This window comes from Elephantulus edwardii, unplaced genomic scaffold (assembly GCF_000299155.1).
Source record: "Elephantulus edwardii isolate Elephantulus edwardi_28Jun2011 unplaced genomic scaffold, EleEdw1.0 scaffold00055, whole genome shotgun sequence".
Taxonomy (NCBI): domain Eukaryota; kingdom Metazoa; phylum Chordata; class Mammalia; order Macroscelidea; family Macroscelididae; genus Elephantulus; species Elephantulus edwardii.
Window position 1 is genome coordinate 14,872,315 of NW_006399805.1, and position 5,543 is coordinate 14,877,857.

A 5,543-nucleotide genomic window follows, 5' to 3' on the forward strand; every position below is an offset into this window, starting at 1 on the left:
TGTAAGGAGGGACCGGTCCTTGGAGAGGGACATCATGCTTGGTAGGGTGGAGGGACGGCGCAGGAGGGGAAGACCCTCTATGAGGTGGATTGATTCAGTGACTCGGGTAATCAGGATGGGTGTGTTGGAGACGGTGCAATTGGCACAAGACAGAGCAGAGTTTAGGGATGTTGTACACAGGGTCGCTATGAGTCGCAAGCAACTCGACAGCACATAACAACAACAACAATATAAATATGTGAGTATATGTGTATGTGCGTATATATATTATCTTCAAGTGAAACAGACTGTTGAAATCTGCTGTCTCGTAAGTTTTCAGTCATAGAAGGTCTAGCAGCTAAATCATGATCAAATGAATCAGAACTTTGTCTCCGTACCCTGGGTTTATGCTTGGCAGCTGCTTTTCCATGTTCAGCACCCTGGCACGTCAGACAGAAATGAAGCAGTGGTGATACTAGTTATTTAAATAATAGACCCAAACCAAATATCCTGCTGAGATGTGGAGTGCCAAAGGCATATAGTGCCATAGGCATGGAGAGAAAATGAGCAGAGGAAAAAAACCCAAAATCCTATTTCTAAATCTGTCTGTGATGGGAGATGCCTGAGTCTGGGTAGGAATGTTGTTCTCGTACACTGTGTGAAATCAGCGTGTTTCCGTGAGGGTGTGGACGGAGAGGATAAACGAGATCGTACAGGTGTATTTGTTGTGAGGGAGCCCTGGTAGCCTATTGGTAAGAAGCTGCACTGCAATCCCAAAGGTGTGCTGTTTGAATCTACCAGCTTTTCTCTGGGAGAAGGATGGACTGTCCATCCATGAGATTTATTGCTTCTGCAAACTTGCTGGAGGGTTGGTTATGGGAGGGTTTAGACTCAACGGCACACAACAACAACATACGTTTGTCAGAGTCTCAGCAGGATGCTTGGTTAAGACACTTGCCCGCTAACTATGAGATTGTATCTGTTCAGTGAGGCCTCAGAATGAAAGGTTGGAGATTGACTTCTGAAAAACCAGCCCCTGGAAATGCCAGGGGATGCTGGTCCACCCTGCACACAGTCCACTCTGACCTTCGAACAGCTCTTCTATAATTGGTATAGCTGTTCCCCATATCACAGTCATAAATATGTGCAGCGGAATGTTCTTTAAAAAATGTAATTATAACAAACACTAGATGGCTCCTTAGGACCCTGAGCCACCACAGTTTCCAAAAGCCTTAGTGCTCTTTCCACAAAGGTGACTGTTTACTTACCTGAACTGAAAGACACTTAATTCAGGGATACATGGAAACATGCAGTTCTCAAGTGGGGGTGCACCCATCCATTCGTCCATCTTCCATCTAGATAGCCATCCATTCATCCATCCATCCATCCATCCGTCCATCAGTCTGTCCATCCATCTATCCATCCATCCATCTGTCCGTCCGTCCGTCCGCCGTCCATCCATCCATCCATCCATCCATCCCATCCAATCCCAACCATGTAATAATGCAAAGACCTACCCATCCACCCACCCTTTCATCCATCCATCCATCCATCCATCCGTCCGTCTGTCCATCCGCCGTCCATCCATCCATCCGTCTGCCCATCCATCCATCCATCCATCCATGTATTTGTGCATCTACTCACCCATCTGCCTTTTTTCTCTCTCATCCATCCATTCCTCCACCCACTCACTCATCCTTCCATCTTCTGTCTACCTTCCATGTATACATCATTCCTCATCGTTAATCCACCCATCCATGCACGTCTCCACTTACACATACATACAGCCATGCATATATCCACTCAGTCACTCATGTATCCCTCTCTCAATCTATCCATACTTTGTTCCTTCCATATCTCCATTCATGTATGTATATATCTACTCAATCATCCACCTAAAAATACCTGTCCATCCTTATAACCATATATTAATTTATTAAACACATTGCTGTAAGCTAGTCAAATGAAATATCCTATATTAAAAAAATCATTATTCAGCCTTTGACATCGTAAAGAATATCCCATCTGCCTACATCATAGGGTTGTGAGGACTGACCAAAACTTCTATTTTTTTCTACCCTCTTAATTTATTCACACAATTGTAACATTTGATTATCAGGATGCTTAAATAATGTTTAGGAATATAAAATTCTTTATAAATGCAATACAGTAAAATTAGAAATGAGCAGTAGATTTTATATCAATAATGGGAATGATAAGTTTTCAAATGACACAGAAATTTTATATATATATTCAGATCGATTACAGCTGTGGAAAGAATCACTGGAGAAGCTCAGTATCAGCTGTGAAAGCTAGGCCAGGAGCTGACCAACAACTAACTACTCATATGCAAGTTCAAGCTAAAGCTGAGAAAAATTAAATCCACAGTAGCAAAAATCTGACCTTGAGTCTTTCCCACCTAAATTTCAAAACCACCTCAGGAACAAGTTTGAGGCCTTGAACACCAGTGATCAAAGACCAGATGAGCTGTGGAAGGCTATCAAGAACAACATCCATGAAGGTCATTACAAAGACAGAGGAGGAGAAAAAGACCAAGATGGATGTCAGAAGAGACTGAATATTGAACTGGAGCACTGAGAAGGCAGAGCAAAGGGAAGAAATCAAGGTATTAAGGAGCTGAACAGAAGATTTCAAAGGGCAGTGTGGGAAGAAAAAGTAAAGTATTATAATGAAATGTGCAAAAAGCTAAAGTCAGAAAATCAAAAGGGCTGAATTCTATTAGCATTTCTTAAGCTAAAGGAACTGAAAAACAGCTTTAAGCCCTGAGTTGCAATGCTTAAGGATGTGGGCAGAATAATCCAGGAAGCATTAAAAGAAGATGAAAAGAGTATATAGCTGTTGTACCAAAAGTAATTGGCAGACACAGAAGAATTTCATGAAACAACTTATGAGCAAGAGTCTGTGGTGATGAAGAAGGAAGTTCAAGCTGCTCTGAATGAATTGGCAAAAAACAAGATCCCAGCAATTGACGGCATACCAATTGGTATATTTGATCAAACAGACACTGCCTGAATGCACTCACCAAACTGTGTCAAGGACTCTGGATGACAGCCATCTGGCCAACCAACTGGAAGAGATTTTCATTGGGAAAATCTGCTGTCAGGGACCTCTCAGAGTACTCAAGAGCAACAATGTCAGTCTGCAGACTAAAATGCTCGTGATCCAAGCCACAGTCTTTGCAATTACATGCTGTGCATCAGAAAGCTGGACAATGACTAGAGATGATAGAAGAAGAATTGACACAATTGAGCTGTAGTGCTGGAAAAGAGTATGCAATATACCATGGACTGCTAGGAGAAAAAACAGCTTTGTCCTAGAGAGGGTGAAACCAGGCTGCTCCTCAGATCCAAGAGAGGAAGACCTTTGATGATATGGATTGATTCAGTCCCTGGGGTGGGAGGGGGTTGTATATGTGTCAGAGACAATAAGATTGGCACAGGATAGAGCGGATTTTAGGGCTGTTGTACATAGGGTCGCTATGAGTCACAAATGACTCGACATCACATAACAACAACAATGTGAGTTCCATATGCTGCCCTGCCCTGTTTTCTTGGTCTAACCTTTCTGAGAATTCTTGCAAAGATAAAGTCAAGTACAAAGACATGGGATCCGTACCCCCTGTGGTCCTTTCCCAGGTCTTGTGCTGGGTGTGGTCAGTGTTGGTGCTGCCTCCTTCCCGGCACTGCGTGGTTACTGGTTATCAGCAGTGGCAACTGTTCCCAGTAAGTGGTCTGTCATCATCCCGTGGTATGGAAAGTACTAATTTTTTCTGCACACAAACAATCAAGCTTCTGTGTTTCTGTGGGGTTCCATGCCTGTTTCCTAAAATAGGGGGTCTCTAAATTTCTCTCTTTTCCACAGCTAGTTGGAAACACAGCTGGCCTTTTCTAATTGGCCCTTTTTGCTGGACTAACACATGCCTTGCAATTACTGATGCTGTCGTAATGCCAGGTAGACTCTCTAAAAGTTCAAGTAGATACAACACTTTCCATTGTTCAGAAGAAGTGCTCACAGTGGACTTCAGAGAAACAGAATAATGAGGAGTGTCTCCTCAGATATTCTGTCCATGGACAAAATGGATTAACAGGTCTTAATCACAGTGCTGGTTATAAGATGAAGATGATCAGGTTATTTCTACCAAGATGGTTACAGTCTCTTCAGTGTTAAGTTTTATTTGAATATAAGTATGTTTCATGTTCAAAATAATAGAGTTTTGAGAAGCCTACTATAATGTAAAATCTATGAACTCTCAAAGCAGAATTTGTTCTTGCGGATGGTCTTATTTCCATATAATAATAAAGTGTACCTTCATCGTGTGTGTAGTATGCAGGCAAACAAGATGAACTACATCGGTTCAGACTTCTTAAAAAATGAAGTTAGCTCTGACCATCATGATGTACGTGCTGTGAGTCTTCTCGCGTTATTTCTTTTTTTATGACATGGAATTCACACTTGGTCAGCTTGGTTCAGTGCCTTCTCTCCCAAGTTCTGCAGATCCTAGGTTCAGGCTCCACACCTCTCTACGCTCACTCACTGCCGCTGTTCTCACACTAATATTGTTCTAGAGGAATGTGAGGGAGCAGCTGCACACTTATCAACAGAAGTATGGAGCCGCCCACTGTACTAAAAGGGGGGTGTGGGGTGGCCGTGCATCTGGGAACACGCCTGGGAACACTGGGATGTTTGTCTGTGCTGTTAAGGCAGCTGGAGTCCTCCCCGTCCACCTAGAAGACTTGAAGTTCTAGGTCATGTGCTCCTTGTGCAGTCACTGCCCTTCTGACTGTGGAGGCATGTGAGTTAATTCTGAGTTAAATCAGAAGATGTTCTAGGGACAAAGGCCTGGTGATCAACTTTGAAAAGCAGCCAGTGAAAACCTATGGATCAGAGACCCGGTTAGTAATTGATTATGGGCGAGGCCCAGGACCATAGTGTTTCTTGCATTTGTGTGGATACAGTGTGAGTCCCACAGGCAGGTGATAGCAGCGTCCATATATACACATACTGTAACATCTAGATATACACTATGTCCTGTCCAGTTGGAACTGACGCGTAGCTGATGCCCCATCCTCGGTTTTCAGAGGCTGTAAACAAACACACAGGAGTTGATAGCCCATCTTTCTGCTGAAGCCACTCTTTTTTCGGTTTTGGGGTGGTTTTTTTTGTTGTTGTTGTTGGTTTTGGGTTTTGTTGTTGTTTTTTTTTTTTCACTTACCCTTGAGGCAGAACTGACCTTCTAGCAGGTTTTCAAAAGCAGTTTAATTACGTAGGAGGAGATTGCCCACACCCCACCACCACACACACACAGAGCAGCCGGTGGATTTGAACCACCTGTCTTTGGGGTTACAGCACAGCTTCTTACCACTAGGCCACTAGAGCTCCCTATGCACATACACACATGCACAGACATATAGTATTGGTTCATTATTAAAATGAGAGTTCTGGAAAGACGTGATTGTAAGGAGTTATCTCACAGAGCATACGAAACCACCAGTGTTTTCAGGCCCTCGGGTCTCTTGGGACGGTCCTATCCCAGGTGTAGTATG